Source organism: Ailuropoda melanoleuca, chromosome 3, assembly GCF_002007445.2.
Source record: "Ailuropoda melanoleuca isolate Jingjing chromosome 3, ASM200744v2, whole genome shotgun sequence".
NCBI lineage: Eukaryota > Metazoa > Chordata > Mammalia > Carnivora > Ursidae > Ailuropoda > Ailuropoda melanoleuca.
The window spans coordinates 130,517,658-130,541,003 of NC_048220.1; positions in this window are offsets into that span (position 1 = coordinate 130,517,658).

Here is a 23,346-nt window from a genome sequence, read left to right on the forward strand (position 1 = left end):
CTAATACATACATGAGTCACAATGTAGTTGATTTTAGAATATGAAAACACAAATACAATTAGGCAGATAACTTAACTACAGAGATGTTAGATAGGATATAAGGATACAGGATATAAGCTGGAATTTTACCACCTGACCACAGATGAAAAGAAAAATCATTACATTAATGTGAATGTTAATATAACATATATGTTGCATTGCTTAAAACATTCAACACGAGTGGCACAAAATATAAATTTTGTTGACATGCCTGTTTTCAATACACTTCAATATCAGGAGTTTAATCTCCTATGACCAAATTTCATTCAATCACCAAAATGACATCTTAAACCTGATTTGATCTTCAGAATTTTTAAAAATATTTCTATGATTGGGACACATACTTTCCCATAAATATTTATTTAGTGGCAGTTATGTGTGTGTTCACAATTTCACATATTGCTAAATGAAACCTAGTCTATAGCTTTATTTACTTGCAAATCTAGAAGGAGAGCTAGACAAGATAGTAGCCAGTTATACATTTTTTTTTAAACAATGACAAAGGCATTATGGGAATAAAAGGAGAGTGTGTTTTCCAGATTAGAAAAATCTTTGATTTATTTTTTTATTTTATTTATTTATTTATTTTTAAAGATTTTATTTATTTATTTGACAGAGACAGCCAGCAAGAGAGGGAACACAAGCAGGGGGAGTGGGAGAGGAAGAAGAAGGCTCCTAGTGGAGGAGCCTGATGTGGGGCTCGATCCCATAACGCCGGGATCACGCCCTGAGCCGAAGGCAGACGCTTAAGGACTGTGCCACCTAGGCACCCCAGAAAAATCTTTGATTTAAAAAAAATATTCAGAAGATTTTATTTATTCATTTGAGAGAGAGAGAGTGAGCACAGGAAGGGGGAGAGGCAGAGGCAGAAGCAGACTTCCCACTGAGCAAGGAACTGGATTTGGGGCTCGATCCCAGGGCCCAGAGATAGCGACCTGAGCTGATGGCAGACGCTTAACCATCTGAGCCACCCAGGTGCCCCTAAAAAAATCTTTTAAGTGGAGTTGATAGTTTATAACTTTTCCAGTTAGAAAGAATAATTTCCACTCTTATGGAATTACTTTGATGGGAATTCATCCATAATCTCACTTTTGTTTGGTTTTAATGTGTCCAATATAGTAAAGTGACCCTACAAATGTCTTTTTAAGTGTCTTCCTAGATTTTGGTTTTTGCACACACCACACACACAAATTAATTCACACATACATGTGTACACATCTTAGTATGTATGCTTTATAATTTTCAGTGTTCTTGTTAGTATCATCTCTGTTGTTCCTCAGAATAAGACTTCTTGGAGACATAGGAATTATAAAGGGGAGATAGAAGCTAAATTCTCTCAAGATATTTCTTGCACCTGTACACTTAATTCATAAAGAAAAGTGCAAGAACATAGTTTATTTTAAAATAAGAAAATGCAACACATCATAGGTATTTTATATCATTAATGAGTTGTAATTTACTAGTTTCTGAGAATAAAGAAATCTGGACTTTATAAAAGCATATTTGTACACATTTAATTGCCACCCGAATAATGTGTGCAAACCAAAGAAACAAGAAAGCAATTCACATTCAGTAAACTGGTGTTAAAGGGAAAATTTAAAACCTCATTAGGAAAACAAATGACTTAAAATATCAGTAAATATAAAGAGGCGTATCATAGCTACTAATAAATCAAGTGGTCTAATATTCATTGGTTGCCAGGAGTCACAGCAGTATGTATAATTAGTTATCTGGAAAAAAATAAAGATCACCAGCTGAGGAAACACCGATTATATCCAAACAAATTCAGGCTTGATGAAATATAATCAGTTGGATCATAAAGGACAAAACAAATATCTGCAATTCTACTCCCCTAAGGGAACAAACAATTACGGCTCTTAAATCTGTGGGTGATAGTACCAAACAGGGTGATGCCAGCTGATTAGTTCTAAAAGTTCTACTATAGCTGTCACCCAGAACCCACTTGATAGTTGGGGGACTTAGTGTTTTGTCTGCATGATAAACTGACATGTCAAAATTGACCTAGAAATATATCTTGTAAATCAAGACAGGTTTCGTATTTGAGAAATTGTTTATGTCAAAAAAGGACAAAGTATAACACCAGTATCTAAAGGGAACATATCAGGAACTTTAAAACCATAATTGGGGTGGAGGAAGTCAAAAAAGGACTTTTTTTTTTTTCATAATTGGAAGGGAAATATCTGTGGTTAAAAAACTACCTAGACAAATATTTGGGGGAGTTAAACATAAAGCTCTGAGATCATGGTTGGAAGCAGATAGGACCAAAGAGAAAGCAAACTATTCTGTGTAATCAGTTGACAGAAATTTGGGGGTGTGAAGGATGGAGAAAATGAGAGAAGTATATCACGTAACACTGCTGACCTTAAAAGAACAACTAGTAAGAAATTACTGCCAAGCAGATAACCAAAGGAAGATCAAACATTATTTTAAATATTTTGCACTGCTGTGAGGCAAAACTAGTATTGCCCCAGAGTTTCTTATTTGGCACATAAATTAATGACTTCAGTACTGGTAAGGTAATAATAATAAAAAGAAGTGAGGAAAAATTGATCTTATCTGGTCAGTTTGGGGCAGAAGAAGAAAGGTGAAATGTTAGTATAACTACCTAGTTCTACTGGGATATATACAATGATTTTTAAATGATCTTGTTTTTAAAATGAAAGACTGCGGGGCGCCTGGGTGGCATAGCGGATAAGCGTCTGCCTTCGGCTCAGGGCGTGATCCCAGCGTCCTGGGATCGAGCCCCACATCAGGCTCTTCAGCTATGAGCCTGCTTCTTCCTCTCCCTCTCCCCCTGCTTGTGTTCCCTCTCTCAGTGGCTGTCTCTCTCTGTCAAATAAATAAATAAAGTCTTAAAAAAAAATGAAAGACTGCATTTTACTATAATACGTTATCATTTTTCTAAAATGCTATATTTCAGGAAATTACATGGCATCATCCAGTGCCAAAAAGGGGATGCGTGTTAGACCCTTCCCCTTTCCTTACATACATTTCCTCTAAGTCATATTCTACAATTTCGTTTTCTAACATTTTCTGAAATTCATACCCTTTGTCCTGGTTTAATGAGCTATTTTGTCATTCATGAATGAATTAATGAGATGACTTTCAAACTGCTTCTGCATAGTCCTCTCAAATTCATCCTTCACACTACTGCCAAGTGATCTTTCTTGAATAGATGGCTACCCAACACACTCTTTTGGTTACAATCCTTTAGGTCCTCATCATTTGCAACAGCACTGTTTAAATACTGGTCTAGTGCCTACTACTAGTTGGATAAAAGGGAGGGGGAATCTATCCAGGCAGATGTTTCATTTCAATTTGGGTTTTAAAATAAATTCAAGTAAGTTTTTAGATTGTGTTTTTGGAGATGTAATACGTTCATGTGAATTGTCTGTTTGCAAAAGAGATTTGTAAGAAATTATTTCCCATGATTATTTTGTCCATTGAACACCTTCTTCCCTTTTCTGTTTCACCCTCAATTAATATCTCATAGAATCCTACTTACATGAACACTGTGGAAATATGCCCTGCCCTAAAGTATAAATTCAAAGTTGCTTAGAATGGTATAAAAGGCCATAATATTGCCTTTGGCTAAAAATCCAATTACATCTCCTTTTACTTATAACCTTATGATTTATATTTTATTAATGAAAAATGTATTTAATTCTCTGCAAAAAAAAAATCCTGTTTCATGAACTCTAGACTGGAACTACTCTTATCTATCTTTTTTCTGCCCCTTTTCAAGTAATATATCTCAGGGACTGAAATTTTAATTTTTTAAATTTTAGTTAATATAAATTAAAATAGTCACATGGGTCTAGTGGATCCTTATTAGACAGTGTGATTCAAGCTTTTTCACTTAGACTATTAATGAAACCTCTACGGGCAAGTGCACCAGCTTCCAAGCTGAAGATGACCCCTTTCTCCAAAACTTCTCTTTCCTCAGTATGTCTAACCACCTCCTTCTATGTTCTTTAATCCTCTAGTGTCTGACATTGTTTTTATTTTTATTTTTTTGAAGTCCTTTCCTTTCTTTGAAGAAAAGGTTTAATCCTTAGCTTTCTCCAACTGTAAGTGCTTCAGAGTTTTGCTTGCTGCAAATGGAATTCTTACTCAGCTTCATCTCTGCTGACTTTGACGGGGAGTACAAAGACGGCCAACGCTGATGCCCAGTCAATGCTGATGCCCGATCACTGGGTTGATTTCCTCACTCATGAATGTAAGGGTAGTATTTTAACCTCTCATCTCAAACCCACCTCAACAACAGCAAAAAATATTTTCTTATTAAGACACTCTACTTTTATTTTCAATCTTGTTATTTAAAAAAAATATCCTGGAATTATTACGATTAGTAGAACTTGATACCTCAGCTGCTAGGCTTATTCTGTATGAATCAGCTCATTAATTCTGGAAGCTCTACCTTGGCATAGGAGATAGTTGGCACCGTTGTTACTTCAATTCCTTGTTGAGAGAAGGATAGATGAACTATGAAGAAGAAGCATCTTGGTTCCTTATGTTAGAAATAAACACAATGCTACTTTAGAAAGAAATGCAATTCAAACTCACAGTAGCTCTTTTTTTTTTAAGATTTTATTTATTTATTTGACAGAGACAACCAGCGAGAGAGGGAACACAAACAGGGGGAGTGGGTGAGGAAGAAGCAGGCTCCTAGCAGAGGAGCCCAAAGTGGGGCTAGATCCCAGAATGCCGGGATCACACCGTGGGCTGAAGGCAGATGCTTAACGACTGAGCCACCCAGGTGCCCCAACACAGTAGCTCTTGGTATTAATGTCGCACTGCAGGTAAAATGAAAGGGTGTTTGATTTCTAAACTCATATGTTGAGTATAGAAAAGGAAAGATGGTCATTAAAATATTTTATGTAGTGAAAATGAGAGTAAAATAAAGTATCTAAACAAGAGAAAAGCATTGTATATATCTTACACAAAATATTACTCATCAATATTTGAAATATCACTTTTCATTTGTTTTCTTGTTTACTATCTCCTCCACAAAAATATAAATATCACAAGGAAGGCATTTTTCTCTCTTGTTAGTGTCTATGTAACCCATGCTCATAGTAGTGCTTTTATTCCTATGAATGAAGAATAAACTCAGGTCTTCAGTGTACAGAAAAGCATGACTTATGACTAAGTAATTCCTTAAATTATGTGATTAAAAAAACCGAAACTTGACTAAGCTTAAATAATTATTCATGGAATTGTAGACATCAAGGAATGTGTTAATCTAGAGTTACATTCTTGGTTTTAAAAATAAAACATGAAAATACAACCAATTTAAAGGTATTTTATATTTGATACATGCAGGAAAAAAATCTATTTTTGAATGTGAACTTTCTGGAGATTGAAAAATAGTATCAATATAGATAAGAGAAAACCATTATATAATGACTCAGTAACTATACTTTACCTTCAATGATGAAAATAAAATATGCTTGGTGGGGAAAGAAAATCTTTGAAAACAGTGTCTCTGTCCAATGATCTGTGACCTGAAGATATACAAAAGGACTGAAGCAAAGTAGGTGTTCTATCAATGATTTCTAAGCCAGTGACAGAAATAATGATTGAGAATTAAATGTAGAGTCAGAAAGCAGAGTCCTTTCCCAGCTGTGCTGTCAAATGCTGTTATGATCTGGGCAAACCTCTGTATCCTTTAAGCCTGAACTTCTTTATAATAAAGGGACATTTCCTCCTCCGAAAAAATATTTAATTTATTGTCTTTGTGTATTCTTTTGTTTTGATTCTTATAACACTGATGAGTAGGGACAAGGTAAGTCGTGACAGTATTTGAAAGTTTGCTTAGACTGTGATCAGAGGTTCTGATATCCAACCTCATCTCTGCTTCTATATGAGCTTTTAAAGTTACTTTAAACTTTTCCACAATTTCCTCTCATTTAGAATTGTATCCACTATCCCTTTTTACATTAGGAGTGATTTCTAGGCAATAATCTGAGTCAGAAGTGCACAGGGCTGATAAGGATGCTGTAATATCACCAAACATCTCTTTATAAGACCTTTGAGCTGGTGGTAGAATGTTCTTAAGAAATGAATAAAGGGGCACCTGGGTGGCTCAGTTGGTTACACGTTTGACTCTTGATTTTGGCTCAGGTCATGATCTTAGGGTTGTGAGATCAGGTTGTGCCGGGCGTGAAGCCTGCTTAAGAGTCTCTCTCTCCCTCTCTCTCTGCCCCTCCACCTAATTAAAAAAAAAAAAAAAGTGAGTAAATGATGCAAATCACTGATGTACATATTCTAAAATAGTCATAAAATTACATTTGCCATTGCTTTGATGAAGCAACACGTAACAGTCCGTTTAGTATAAGGTAGCTGATATTGAGGAATTTCAATTCAGCAGAAGGTCGGGTATTTTCTATGAATCTCTTCACAATGATGGTGAGTGCCTTCACCAAGTTCTGCTGGAGCTCAGTCAGAGCTTTACACAGCTGAGAACCTCCAATATTCTGATATTGCTTGCTACCTAAAAGCTTCGTCTCTCTCCAGTAGTGTTTCAGAAGATTAAGCCTTAATGGTATTAATTGTGTTACATAAGTTCTTTAAAGATATGAAATTTTGAAGAGTAATTTCAGTGTCAATTTAATTACTCCTTCAAAGCTCATGCATTTTCAAGCAATTAAATTTAATTTTTAAAGATATCTTTCCTTAGTCATTTCATTTGTAATGGGAAATCTTTGTAAAATATTTGTAAATTTTAAGTAGAGTTTTTTTTAATTGTTAAGAAATTGTTTACTCTGAGAAAAAACAAAATAAACAAAGAAAACAAATATTTTCAGAATTCTTGCTTGTCATATTTATTCTAAACCAAAGAAATTGTAAAGGTACTTATTGTTGCCTCTTCTGGAACAAAACAAAATAGAATTATGTTTCTATCTTTGTTTTCTTTTTCCTATTACTCCATAAAATATTGTGAGGGTCATATTTATCTGCCTGTTCGCAACATTTGCAGACACAGAATAAAATTACTATAATTTCCTGAGCATCCCCGTAATCTTATTATTGAATTCTGTCTGCTCAAGTGGTTTACGCAATGGGAAAAGCCAGTAATTATGACTATGTCATTAATTATTACTTGCTATCCTAAAAATAGAAATTAAGAACCTGAAATTTATTAGCTTAGGTTAAAACCTTTAGGGACTAATTTAGTTTGTGCCCTCACACAAGGAAGTGCTATGTTAGAAAAGGATACTAGAAAAAAGTTGGAATCCAAGAATACACTACACCTGCCTCCTGGCTATTAAAAACATACTGACCAATGAGAAATGTACACAAAAGCCATGATCTGTGAGTACAGATTGAGAACTAGAGTCCAGATGCAGTCACATGGGGGATTAGGGCTTCAGCATTCATAATTGAGTGGGATACAATTCAGTCCATAACAGGACACACTGAGGAAAGCTAAAAGACATCCTACAGAAGAAGAGAAAAAGTAAATCATATATTTAATAAGGGTCTAGTATCAAAATATACACAAAGAATGCTTATAATTCAACAACATAAAGACAAATCCATTAAAAAGTATATAAATTACATTGATTAAGAATTTTAAAATTCTATTAATGTCATTGTCAATATTCCATGTGCCTATGCACCTAGGAAGAAATCAGACCTCTAAAGGTAGGGAGAGGGGCTTTTATGATACACTATCAGCAATCTCTACTATGGCCTGTCCTTTTAGCTACCAGTCTATAAATAGACATTTGTATTTCTGAGTATATAACACATTCATCCTTTCTCTAATGGAAGCAACTAATGTCATCCATTTACTCACATCCGTTAATAGCTAAACATTCAAGATCTCTGAGTGTCATGGAATTCTCCCCAACAGATCCAAATAAGGCCCAGAATGATCTTGAAATCTACAAACTGAAATACTAGATATATGGCCTATGTACACCCATAGATATTGCATAAGAGAAGAAGAGTCTGAGAAATACATTAGCTGATAGCCAATGGGGATTAGCAAATAATGTTCCACATGAAAGATAGACTGCTTTGGCCATAGAGGCAAGTTTTCTAGCTGGTTTACAGTGTAAGAACTTGATTCTTCTCTTCGCGAAGACCTTTTTTCCCAAAGCCCGTTGTGACCCTGGATTTGTCCTTGAAAACACAGGAGAGAGGAGAGGGGTGTGTGCTTATTCAGCCCCTTTTTATGGCTGCCATATCTCAGACATGCATTGCAGAGATTGCCCTTATTGAGGTGTATAGAAATTTTGTAGCCCATTTCCTATTGGTGTCATTTGACCATGGACATTGTTAAAGGCTTTTAATTATAGGTCAAATTAAGTTTCTTTTAAACAATAAAATTCCCTGAAAAATACTGTAAAATCCTATTTGCTTCTAGCTAATTGTATATGCAAATAACCACAGTCAAAGCCTTTGTCTAGACAAAATTCTTAAAGTGTGAGTGAGATTTTTTTTTTTTTCTAGCCTCTGTTCTCTTTGTAAAGAAGAACACAAGTCTACTAAGGCTGTAGTTATGTAGACTCTTTCCTGTTTCTGTTTGAGATAAAGGTAAAGCCAGACATTTTAAACTTGAAAGTTTGCATATCTTCGGTTTGTAGGTTCCAGGCAGAGAAAATCTCCTTGAACAAGCTCTGTCTTCTTTCTCCATCTGTATTCCAGCTAACCCAAACATAAATTATCTATCATTTGCAGGAGTTTTCTGAAAAGTGTAAAAGCAGTCAACATAATGCAAATTTTAAAAATAATCTCAACATTTCCTGATATTATACCTGAAATTAACATGTAATTGTATTTGAAGGCAAAGCAGATGATTTATTCACTAAAATCTGACAAGTTCACCAGCTTTCCAGCCTATGATATGTAGGTTTCTACCTCTCAACACCCTGTTAATTCCATAACATAAGCCAAATCCATAATTTATATTTTGTTTTTTTCAGAGTAGCATTCACGGTTCCATATTTTATATCTGTGTGGACAATGTTTGGCTGTGAATTACAGAGACCAAAAAAATGGCTTAAAATATAATAAGTTTAGTTCACTTTGACAGTAATAGTCAAGTGTAGGTATTTAAGCTGGCCATGAACGAGGCCATTTCCCACTTCCTTTCTTACCATGCCCATTACAGCTTTATATCTTCACAGTCCAACATGAAACTATAGTCATGATGTGGCTACTTCCAAAGAGCAGTGAAGAAGTTGCCTTCAATCTCAGAAGCCCTGTAGAACATTTCTCGAGATGGGTTGTCATGTTATATTTCAGCTTTTGTTCCGTTGGTCACATGCTGCCCTCAACTCAAAGAACAATGAGAAATGTATTTCTATTTCAGTTGGCCTTGATGTCAGTTAAAAATTAGAGGTGGGGTATGAAGGAAAAGGCCAAGGGGAGAGAACCGGCAGTCTCTGCATGGGATATCTTATTGTTCTTTAAGTTTCCCACATTTTAGAATCATTTTAACTATTAGCGGGATAACCTTTATATGATATTAAAAGGCTGTAAAGGGGGCATGACACCCCTGACTTTGTGCTTTTTAAAATTTATTTTTCTTTTATGACTTTTACCCATCATCATGCCTTCTTTCTTATGATATTTCATGAGTCTGACCTCAAATATAAGAAGAATATTAAATAAGTGATCTTGATTATTCAGTTGGCAGTTATTTCAAAGGCAAATGTAACACGGATTGAAGAAAATGAATTCTGCATGAAAAAGGAAACCAAATTATTTGACCAGTTCTTTGCTGATATGATGATGATTCAATCATCATAAAGATTAATTTTAAATCATAAAGAAAACAAAGATAAATATAAAGTTTAATAAACAATTTAACTATTTTTTACGTAGTTGCAAGAAATTAAAATTTATTTATATACATAAATGAAAATTGATATTTTCCCGTGTTTCTTTTAGATTATGTATGTTACAAACTGTAAGAAAATAAACCCCAACTTTATCTCAGTTAATCGACAAATTATTGTACGCACATACAAACTGCAACAAATGCTTTGATAGGCATCAGATCACACGAGAGTGAATAAGTTCATGTGCCTACTTTTAGGGTCATATTTACCTGTGATTCATGGTGCAGTTTGCTGTTTTTTGACTCTGTGTCCCCCAACATTCTGCCTCCAAAGTCTTAAAATATTTTATTACTGATGGAATTCCTTCCTGCCATTTCTGGGAAGTTGACTTTTTTTCCCCAAAATTTTTAACCCTGAGGAAAATCAGTCCAGAATTTTGGAAAATAGAAAAAAAATAATTATTTTGTAGGAACTGAAGCTTAATAATCAATACAGAAAAGTTTTGGGGCCAAGGATTTCACTAACATCAAGTAGAAAAGAACAGAAAGCCTACCAAGCAGAGCTGAAGGTTAAGGTACACTTTTCTGGAAGGCTGGAAAGATCACCTGAGGGGGAAGCAGCCACTGATAAGATCAAAGTGCAAATGATGGTTTGGAAAAAATAATTGAAATTATATCAGAAAAAAAGGCCGATTTCTTTAATATATATATAAAAATTCTACACATTATTGAGAAAAAGAATGAACAACATTGGTGAAGAATATGAGGACTTTAGGAAAAAGAAACATAAATGGATCTTCAGCATAGAGCAAGATGCTTATGATCACTTCTTGTAAAATAGATGCAAATTAAAACTAACATGATACAGTTCTTTTAAAAACTATTTGATAACAAACACTGGAAAATTTGATAACAGATAATAAAGTCAAACCCAATTAAAAATCGTAAACCTTCCCTCGGCCACTATCCATACATTTCATTTAAAGAAAGAAATTTACTCCATAGCATTATCAACATCTAACACATTGTACATTTTATTTTATATAAAATGCACATATATTTTATTTCTATTTTAAATAAACTGCAAATAGGCAATATGAGCACAGTTCTTTCAACTTCTAGGTTCAAGCTTTTTCTAGATCACCAATCCAATCCTTGAGGTCAGCAGAGAAAGTGCTTCTAGGCCAGTCCTTTTTCTCCTCCCCCCCCCTTCCCTCCACTTCCTCTTCTTTGTCTTCCTGTTCACTTATCTTTAACTTTATCTTCCTCTTTCTTCTCCAGGTCTGCCTAGCACAACTCTTCTCTTTCAATCACCAGGGAAACAGCTTCCGCACAAAAGTTACCTAAGAATCCAAAGCTCACTGATGTTGTCAAGAGCTAAATTCTAAAACTCTGCGCTGACATGGGACACAGATCTTTAGAATTTCCTTTTGTTGCTGTTTCATAGTTTAAAGTATTTTTTTTCAGTGGAGAAAAAGATAGATGGCTGTTTTAGCCGAGTTCTGTATAACCTTAACTACACCCGATAACTTAAAAAATACAAGATTAATTTAGAAGTAACATTCTCCTGTCACTAGGGCTAATAGTAAGTTTGATCATTTTAATGATCTTGCAGCTGAGGCAGGAAACAAATATGATAGTTGTGTTTGTAAACCATGATCCTTCAGAACCGTTTTTTTTTTTTCTTTCTAAATGAACAGCAGTGTAAACTAGAAATCACAATCAAATGGTTTGTAGTGAAGGCTTTGCCAATTTAAATGATCAGTGATAGTGTCAACATTGAATGTCAGTCTTCATTGATCTGTTAGAATATTTTAATTTTAGAGGAAATGACCAGAAGTGCTAGCAAGTGGTATAAAAAGAAAGATCTGGGTAAGCAGGGTTTGGAGTGCTGTAGAATGCAGCAATTTCAAATAAGTTGGTCAAGATAGGCATGACTGTGATCTTTTATATAATTATGAAATGCTTAGTGGAAGATCCACTACATTATGAGTATTCAAAAAATGGTAATTTTTTTGAAACTATTTAAAGGATTATTCGACTGAAAAATAATCAAAAGGGCTTTTGAAATTAACATAATACATATATTTAAGGTTAGAAATGAAGCATTTTAAAATAACTGAATTTTATTTTTATTTAAACTATTTTGAGGCACTCTTTGAAAACAATAGATAAGAAAGAATTGTGGCATAGGGCAACACAAAGTAAACTAAACAAACATGAAACTCATGACAAATAGTTCATTTGTTAATAGATAAGGTTTCCTTTCAAACTAAGTATCTGTATGTGTGTTCCTCTGCTATTTCAAATCTTTTTAGACGCTGTCTGGTCTATTTTCAAAATCTCACCTCAAATATCCTCAAAATGTGAAAAGTAATTTCAAAAGAGGATCAACTTGTAAAAGAAGAATAGACACTGCCTTCATTTGGTGATAGCTTTCTGTCCCTAGAGTGGAACATACGGAAATAAACACAGGGGGACTCCAGGCCCAGAGATCCTTCAGAGATCACTAATGTTAATCTTCACCAATTACATATCATGACAGTGAGGTATGGGAGGCTCTATTTTTCCATAGCACACATGATGACTTAATTTTGCTAACACTCGCCTTTTATCATTGATCATTTTTCAACTTCAGAATTAAATATTTTCCCTTTGGAAAGAAAAAATGTTCTTACATATAACCTTTGCATAAATGTTTCCCTGTCTTAAAAAATAAAGCTGCTAATTTCGAACACAAAAATAATGTAGCCCATTTAATTCTGGAATACTACAGAAAGGGAATATCACCTTGTCATTCTCACTATTGTATATGCATTTTAGAAGACAGAAATCTTTTCTGTTTCAGTTATGTTTCTGTTATTGTACTGTTTCATAGTAGAACACATTGCAGGGTTAACAGTTTCTAAAGTAACTCATAATTTTGTGCACATCTCTGCCATATTATTACAATCTGCATTCTGTTTAAGGTTTAATTTTAAAAATAATTGCCTCTTATTAAAATCCCCCACATTACATTATTGCTGGTCATGCAGAAAATTACTTTGCTGCAGGAAACAAAACCATCCAATATAATCTTTTCTCCTTATAGCAGAGGAGATAATTGGATTAATCACAAGTCAAGATCTTGGAAGTAAAGTACTTTGTTGGCTAAACTGAGCCATGCCTATCATTTAGAGATGACAGATAATAGAGCTTCAGTGATGCTAGATAATCAAGTGCAATCAAGTCCATAATAATGAATATTTTTAAAATATTAAAATGTGTTAATTACCCACTGAGTTCTGAGGAGAAGCTGGATTAGCCTCACGGGCAACCAGCTGCCTTGTTAAGACATCATCATATAACCATGACCATATACGCAACTTTCTCCTCAACCTACCTGATACTATACTGTAAATGGTAAAAAAGTACTTGATAAAGTAGAAGAGGTCTTTTATTGTGTGAATTGTTCAATGATTGGCCCTACTGCGTGGCTTTGAGGATTATATTGGATCCTGATACTGCCCAGTGGTTTGATTCCTCAGTGGTTCTTTTTGTTTTTCTTAGAATTAATTATTTTAAAATATACTTTTTAGAACAATGCCTATATTAATTTTTAAGAATGCAATAAAAAACAAGACTTTTAACAAGGAGTGTTACTTGAGATTGTTTAGGCATATGTTATTTTCAAAATTTAGATATGAAAGGAACTTTAACCTATTTCATGTTATCAATGAAGAAAACATAATAGAGAGAGGCCTCATTGCTTATGGAGAAATACACCACTTAGTGAAAGTGTTAGTTAGAATGGAAATTCATGTCAACCATGCTTAGGAAAACACTCATTATACTACTACTCAAGGTTACCTAGAATAATTGTAAGATGAAACACTTGGTATATTCAGGTAATTCTAGGAGGAACTTTTAAAAATTTAAATGTAGGCATATAAAGAAAAAGTCACAAATCTTAAGTGCACAACACAAAATGAAGATACCCTGGTGACTACCACCTAGGTCAAGAAATAGAATATCACCAGCAAAGCTCTCTCATGTTCTTTCCTGATCACTAACCTCTTTCCTCCCCAGAGGAAATGACCATCATGACTTCTAAAGCCATGAATTGATGTTATGTATGGAGCATGTGTTAGTTTATGCCTTTCATAATTTGCTCAAAATTATGTTAGTGAAATTCATCAGATGTGACAGGAATTTTTGTCTTTATGTTCAAGTGTATAGCATTAGTTCATCTAGTTTTAAAATTTTATAATAAATCATCATATAAAGTATTCCACAAAATAGTGATGGATTATTTACATTATTTAGCTATTATGGCTAATGTGGTTATAAACACTTGAATACAAATCATTTGGATCAATAATCATGCTTTTGATTACATACCAAGGAGTGAAATTATTGAGTCATAGTGAATGTTTATGTGCAAATCATGTAGAAAACACCAAAATATTTTTCCAAAATAGTTATACCAATTTGTAGTCTAATCACAAGTGTGCAATAGTTGTCTTTCCTACAAATCTTTGTTGAACAATAGTATTGATAGTCTTTCTAATTTTAACCATTTGAGTCATGTAATTACTGAGTTTCCAATAATTTGATAAGTTCCTACAGAGTATTTAATGAAATAGCTCATATTCTGGGCCACAAAACTTGCCTTAACAAATTGTAATAAACAGAAATAATAAAATCTCTGTCTTTTAATTACTATATTTATATAATTCAATTTAAGTTGTTTATCACTGTTGTTGGGGTAATATCCACCATGTTGGTACTGGTTTTCTATTCATTGTACTTGTTCTTCATTTTTTGTTTCACCCTCATTTCCTGCCTCCTCTGGTTTTAATTGAGGTTATTATCTGACTCCAGTTTATCTCCTCTACTAGCATATTAGCTATATTTCTTTGGTAAAAAGTTTAGTGCTTGTCCTCGTTTCTACAGCACACATTTAAAAATAACATTTTATATAAATAACTTACAAAAATAACATTTCCCTTGTAGTACAAATATCTTATAATGAGTATAACTAATTTCTCCCTCCTGCACCATGTGACCTTGCTGTTATTCCTTTTATTTATCTATCTGCTATAATTACCCAATAGATTGTTAAGAATATCACTTAAAATGTCATTACTTAGATCAATTAAGAACAAAAATACAGCATTTTATTTTACCTCATTTATTTTTTGGTCGACCATTCCTCCTTTATTTACATAGAACCAAGTAGGCAGATCTCAGGTCCTATATCTCTGTGATGCACCTTATCTAGATTTCAGATTACTTGGTTTACTGTAAACTCTTAGTTTTCTGATGGGGCCAGAAAAGTTGATGATTTTCAATTTATTCAACTTTTTCTTTTTATGATGGGAGTTATGACTTCCAAACTTTCTATATAATGGAGATAAATCTAGAAATTTTCTAAAATTCAGTTATTTATTTGTTATTTCTTTTAATGAAGGAATTTGCATTTATTTATTTTTTTAAAAGATTTTATTTATTTATTTGAAAGAGAGAGAGAGCCAGAGAGAGAGGGAACACAAGCAGGGGGAGTGGGAGAGGAAGAAGCAGATTCCCAACAGAGGAGCCCAATGTGGGGCTCGATCCCAGAACACCAGGATCACGCCCTGAGCCAAAGGCAGATGCTTAACGACTGAGCCACCCAGGCACCCCATAAAATTCAGTTTTATATTTGGCCTTTTAGTCAGCAATTTACTATAGTCACTTAATAATACTACTAGTTTATACTTAGATTATATTAGATTTACATATACAGTTATATACCTGTGAGTGGCCATAGTTCTATTTCCCATTTTTCAGTCCATCTTTTTTTTTTTCCCTTTCTTTCCTCCTCCATCATAATTCTTTCATTTCTTTATTGGTGAGGACCTTCAGCCCAGCATTTAATCTAATCAAAAGAAAAATTAGGAAATATTTTAACTGAACACAAATAAAACATTTGAAATGTGTGGAGTGTATGCAAAAAAAAAGGTTAGATGAAAATTCAAAACTCTAATTTCTAATAATAGAAAGAGGAAAGGAATTAAAAATCACTCATATCAGTGCCTATCAAAAGAAACTAGAAAAAGAGTTTACACAGTAAGTAAAATGAAGAAAACAGACTAGACCAGGCATCCTTGAAAGAGAAAATTAACCAATAATAAAGGAAATCAATAAAACCAAAAGCTTTTATTTTAAACAAATTATTAAATTTGATTAAAAAATAACTGGGTTGTAAGAAAAATTAATGAAAGTGTAGATTCTACTGCATATCTAAGAAACAGTGGGTATTAAGATAATATTATTGAACAACTTTATGTTTCCAAAACCAAAACATTTCAATGAAATTTGCAAAACGTTAAAAGTCACAAATGATCAAAAATGATGTAAGAAGAAATAGAAAACCCGAATAGTCCTACTTCTTGAAAAGGGACAAATTACCTTGATACCAAAATCAGAGAAATTACTAAAAATATTATTTGTATATTAACTCTGGATCTGTTTACACAATGGAAAGATGTAAACATTGATGTTTAAATAGATACAAAAACATAAATACAAAAATCTTTAGCAAAATATTAGCTAACAATAAAATATATAAAGAATTATTTTATTATAACCTATTGGTGTTTCTCTGGAATGCAAAATTGGTTCAATATTGGAGCATCAATAGATGTAACTCACCACTGTACTGGAAGTCCACACATGTGCATTAGAGAAGGAAAAATTGAAAAACTTGTAGAATAAAAGTGAAGCAGTAAAATACAATTTTCTCTTGACATGATTGATTTGGAGGAAATCCTAAGGAATCTACAAAAAATATTAATAAGTAGAGAACTCCATAGATCCCCAGGAAAATTTTCAACTTACAAAACTAATTGTATTGCATTTCCATATGGTAGAAAGAACTAGAATATGGAATAAAGTATAATTTACAATATCCAATACATAAAATACTTAGAGAGACAACTAATGTAACATGTGTATTACCTCAAAACTGAAAAACTCCAACAGAGTCCTGAAAGAAATAAAAGAAAACTTAAAAAATGATCATATACAATTTTCACTGACTTTAAGACTTAATATTTTTGATCTGTATATTATGAAATCTGGACCAGAATCCCAGAAGTCATTTAAACAGACAGCCAAGGTGATTCTAAAACTTATATGGAAATTTAAAGGACCTAGAAGAGCCAAAACAATTAAGCAGGAAGAACAGGATTAGAGGTCTTTTACCATTTGATTGCAAGTCTTACAGTAAAGTTACAATAAAAAGATAGGGTGGTATTACTATTAGGACAGATATGGAAATAAATAGAACAGTATAGATAGCCCAAGAATAGGTCCACCGATATTTGATCATTTGAGGTTTTTTTTTAGGTAGGCTCTAGGCACAACATGGGGTGGGAACCCACAGCTCCAAGATCAAGAGTTGTACGCTCCATTAACTGAGCCACCCAGGTACCCCGATCATTTGAATTTTAGTAAAGATGCCAAGGAACGTCAATGGGGAAAAGGAAAGTCTTTTTAAAAAATGACGCCGGGACAACTGTATATGAAAGAAAAAATTAACCTTGAAACTGAACTCATGATGTAAACAAAATTATTGAGAATGTTTCATAGGACAAAATGTATACGTTACATTTGTAAAACTTCTGGAAAAAAACAAAGAGAAATTCTTTGAGACTTTGGAATATGCAAAAATTTCCCAGTATAGTTATTACAAACATAACCGAAAAAGTAGACCTTATTAAAGTCATATATAAAGTATACTTAAAGATGATTTTTAAAAATTAAGTCACTGATAGTACTGCAAATTACTAACGAAAAAGATATGGACAGCAGGATTGAAAAAATCCAAATAGGAAAATGATGAAGTATCCCTGTCAAAAGATCTGGAAGAAAGCATATCTTACAAAGACAACCACCCGATGGGAAAAATAAATTAATTAAATTATATTGAGGGCAGAAATTACAAAGAGCTTTAAAGTGGACAAGATAAAAAACAGTGCAGGACATTGGCTTAATGCTAGCTGTAATTTCATGCTATGTTTAGCTTGTTTAAAAAAAAAGACAAAACTTGCATATCTGAATAATTTATGGGACAGACCCATCAAAGAATTTACTTGTAAAGAAGTAAGGCATGTCCTGGTTAATAACTTTTCCTAAGGCAATTAAGGTTTGAGCAAAATTAGCTTACTCTAAACAAAATAGGTTAGAGATAGAGCTAATGATGAATTGTTTTTAGTTCAAAATTGTTTATAATTCAAATTATCCTATCATTTGTGACCAATAGGCCCATGAGTAACCCTCTCAGAGAGAAAAGAGCAAATTTTGATTAACAAAATTAACAAGACAGTTTTGTTAAGTTTTCTGTGTAAGGTACGGAGGCATTGGTAAACTTAATAGAATATCACGGATGAGGGAGGAAATTACTTCCATTCATGATTTTTTTGGAGCACACTGAAGCGTGGGAATAAGAAGGTTTCCAAGGATATGGAGGTTGGCTCTTCTTAGTCAAGACAACAGTTTACACATTCAAGTGTTGCATTACTTCCTTGAATTTTAATGATTACTTGGTGATATTTTGCAGGATAAGATTTCCTAAAAAGTAGATTGAAATTCTGCTTTTTTATGTGACCTTGGACATGAATATCCCAGGTCATAATGAAGGAATTGGTAGTGATTGGGAATAGTCAATAAAATTACATTTAACAGTGATAAGTTTTATTGGAGTCTGAAAATAATTCTAAATTAGGCAAAGTGAATATTTTTATTTCTAATTATGAAACTTTTGGAAGCAAAAATGTGCTTATGACCTTATGTCCTTCTGATAGCCGTGTAGGAGTAGCAGCACACTGGCATTTCAAATGGTTCATTATATGTTAGCATAAATTTGCATAGCGAGTTTTTGCAGGTGTATATTTGTTAGAAAGTGTGCTAAAGAAAATCTCCACAGGGTCCTGCTCCCCTCACATCCACTTATTTCCATTAAGGACAATCTGTACCCAATTTGTGGACAACACACTGTTTATAAAGCCAGTTTCATGTTCATCAGTAGATGAATATATATAGGCTGATTTTCCTTTTACTTCAATGTAAAATCAGAGCAGATGGATATGAAAGAAAATATTTCTCTGCTTAGCTAGAATAGCAAGTTCATAACAGTATTTCCAAATATTGATATAAGTAAATTGCTGTCAGAATCTCATGGTTTATGCATCTTGTGTTCAACTAAATCCATCAATTTATCTTTAAGATTTACATTGTTATCTGTAAAAAACACTTTTTTTCAGTTCTGATGTTTATCAATTATTTTTAAACAGTAAGAAGAGATTGTAATACAGATGTCATACTATCAACAAAATATAAATCTTGTCTGTGTAACATAGTATGGATATGAGAGCTATTTCAAAAACCACTTTGCTGGATTGAAATTGAATATCAGTAAATTGGAGAGATTCCTGTTTTATTTTTTAGATTTAAGTCATGTTGAATTTTTCTGGTTACTTTGTACAAAGAGAATAAATCTTTATAGCATTTCTGTGACTTGTTTTAAGCACTACTTTTTAAAAAAAGCACTACTTTTTTTACTAAGAACCTTCTTCTGTATGTCAGAAACTCAAACAAATGCAGAATTTTTTAAATGTTTGCTAAGATTTAATTAAAATTATATTTTATATTTGAATACTGCGATCAAAATTCTGTATGATTGAAAACAGCTATGAGCATAAATATTTTATATCTTAAAAAGGAATCAATTTTCCATTCACTAATATTTAATATATTTTGTTATATGAGTAAATATGCATGTAGAAATTCAGAAAAAAATCAGAAAAATATGCTAATATGTTGATAATGATTTTTTAAGTAAATTAAGCTTAAGAATTTAGGATAATATCTGTCAAGGTAGTTGAATTTTATATTTCAGTTGCATGCATTGTTTAATTTATATATTTCTGTGTTCTAAATTATTTAACTTATGTATTTTAAGGTGTTTTCTATCACTACATAATATTAATAATAGCCAAAAAACAATATTAATAGTTAATTATTATTACAATTTGGTAAACATATATCTTCTAAGAACACCACATATTGATTTACTATTTCAGCCTCATAATAAACAAATGATACAGTTAGTATATTATCCATTCTTTCCCAAGGACCAGAGCTACTTAGTGGCGGCCCTAGCATCAGGCAGCCAGACTCCACAGCCTCACTTTTAAAAGAAATACACACTATAATGTGTGCAATCAGATACTACTTACATAAGTACTAGGAAGTTTCAGCTTATCCTAAGTACGGCACCACACTTTAACATTGCCAAATACCAAACAGAATTGCTGATTTTTTTTTTTTTAGAATTGCTGATTCTTACGCAAAAATCTTTTGTCTATTAATTCAACTCTTCAACCTTATAAAAGGAATTATGCTTAGAAAGAAACTTCTCTGTCTCTTGCATCATGAGATCATTCAGCTTTGACCCAAAGAATGTACTCACCTGCTCCTTTTCTTTACCTCACCCTTTCTTAGTCTAGAGACTCCTAAGCTTTGCATGTCTTGGTGTTTCCTCTACCTTTTGCTTCATCACCAATACACTGTTCCGCTCTGTGTGTTCAAACACAAGACCACATGTATCTACTCTCAAACAGTGTACTTCGTGAGATCCACCAGAAAATGTCAGTAAGTGGTCATCCATGCTGTTAAAATATATTTTCGTAATTCAGTTACCTTATTGTGGGAATAGAAAACATCTCTGAAATAAGCACTTTAATAGTTAGTTCTGTTCCCGTGTAATTCTGTGAGGGTTGTCAGATGTGAAACTTATGTAATTTATGGGCTGTTCTGTGCATTTTATACCAGCCACTGGAGGTCGTTCTCCAACTGGAGTCTCAGTGGCTTATGTTCTTTTCAAGAGAAAACACAGACTTTGAGTCCCATTGCTGCAAAAACTGATTTGTAAAAGTATTCTGAGACTATACAAAAGAGACAAAAGCAATACAAAATACAACTCCCACTCTATGTTTCCATATTTCTTTTTTATTCCCCCTGGAATTGCATTTGCAGAACTTCTTGGCTGGATGCCAGTCCTATCCTCAGACAATTTAAAGTGCTCTTGACAATGCTGTACATTCATTATATGAATACAAAAACAGTGAGCAAAAGAAGCCTGAAACTTAGCTCACAGATAATTGCTTCTTTATTTTCCTGAATGTTTCTTTGCAAGCATAGCCAAATTTAACATCCCGGTTTCTCATTAGCTGATGAGAGTCTAAATGTTCCCTGAGCAGGGTCTTTCTAGGTGGATATAGGAAATGTCCACTCTGCCACTTTGGCCCCATCCTTTTAGCATTGCTATGCACGTCTATTTTAATTTTGATGTGTTTGTCATGATGATTTTGACTCCCTGCTTATGAAATCAAATATTTCTATCATTTTCTACAGGATTAATAAATCTTCATAGCAAATGTATTTTCTGGAACAAAATTCTCCATTAAGTCAGTTTAATGGCTCCATCAACTTTTGGTACATTGTATTTAAAATATTTCTATTTACTTTTCCAATTTCCTTTATATTTTGTATATAAGTATTTTCCTCAGGATATTGAAACATTTACAACTATTTTTTGATTGATTTATTTGTTGTATTCCATATGAAATTTTGGCAATTATACTTAAGTTATTGTGGGCTTGCTATTCTGGATGTTACTACACTGGTGTTAATTGTCACAATTAAAAACATTTGCAGTTTATATTTCCAAAGATATTTTATTCTATCATTAGCTTTGAATAACTTTTTTTACAAATATGATTTTAAGTATTTTTATTTATTTATTTATTTATTTATTTAGGTATGCTATGTATGTTTTCCCAGATAACCACCATCCACTTTATCTTCACTACAGTGCCATATATGAAACACAATTATCTGAGTTTCTATTTATTTATTCATTTATTTATTTATATTATCTGCCTTTTTAAAACATGTTTTTCTTCTATATAAATGCTATGTAACATTCATATAACTTCTTTTTGGTATTTTCAAGTTTAGTGTGCTTCCTTAAGCACTTTGTTACTGTTATAGTTGCTAATTATTATTGTGTATATATTATAATAAGTGATAATGCAATTTCTGGTGATATTGTCTAGGAGTACTTTGTGCTATGAAGTGGATAAATGATGAGAATTAGTTATTATTTCTTAACTATTACATAATAAATATTTAAACTTTTTCTCATAACATAATCTATACTGATTTACTTATGTATTTATTTTTGTTTACTTATTTCAATGGTTATCTAAATGTTCAGTATAGTTTTATTTTGCAGATTTTAGTTTCACGGTATATATAATTACCTCAAGAAATGTAAAATTGTTAGTCAAATAATGATGTCATCAAATAATGATGTCTAAATGTTATTTGGACTGAAATACAGAAATTAAGATATTATTATTTAAAGCCATAGATTATTAATTTATGTGTTTGTCTCAAGAAACAGTTTGTATTTTTTGAATTTGCTAAGGATGCTATCTTTAAGTTCTTTTAAATCTACGTGAGAAAGCTACTCATTGATTTTCATTTAACAACTTTCCAAGACAACTGTGAGTTAACATGGCCTAAACATTTTCAGAACATGCTTAGAAAATTTTATCTTTATGCCAGAGGACTTCAGAGAATTGCCATGTGGTAATTTTTCCTTCTCCTAGGAAAAATGGAATCAAACCTGTCACTAAATTTTCCTAACACAAGTTGCTACAAGTATGTCTAGATATTTAAACCCTGGAAGTAATGTTTACATGTTTCAATAAAACAGAATAAGTGAAAATCTGTACTGCTTGATAACATTCTTATAGTATCTTTATCATAGTTGCTACTTTTAAAATTCTTTTCTCCCCAGCTTAAGATGTAACTGCGATGTAACATTGTGTAAGTTTAACCTGTTTGATACATTTACATATTGCAAAATGATCACCACCATAGCAGGAGCTAATATCTCCATTGTGCTACATAATTACCTTCGTGTGTGTGTGTGTGATTAGAACATGTACAATATACGCTCTTAGCAACTTTCAAGTACATAATAAAGCATGATTACCTATAATGACCATGCTGTATATTAGATCCCCAGAATTTATCAATCTCCTTTGTTATTTTCATATTTCTAGCTTTTATTAGAAAAAATGCTTCTCAGTGACTTGAATAAGGAATATTTGTTGTAGTTATATACCATCACCATCTGTAATTTCTGCCCAAGTGGAAGTGATTAAAAATAGAATACTTCTTTCTTTTGAAGCTATTATCATATTTGATTTCCCCGGATGGAGGGAGTCTTTTGCTTGAGTACCATAACTAGGATCTATGAAGATATTATATTCCTTGAATCTACAAGTCCTATACTTTTTAGAGTTCTCTTCTTACTAATCAATCCCCTTATTATTCCATTCCCCTGTGATCATTCAACTTTTTATATAAAACTCCCTCTGTGCAAATTATCT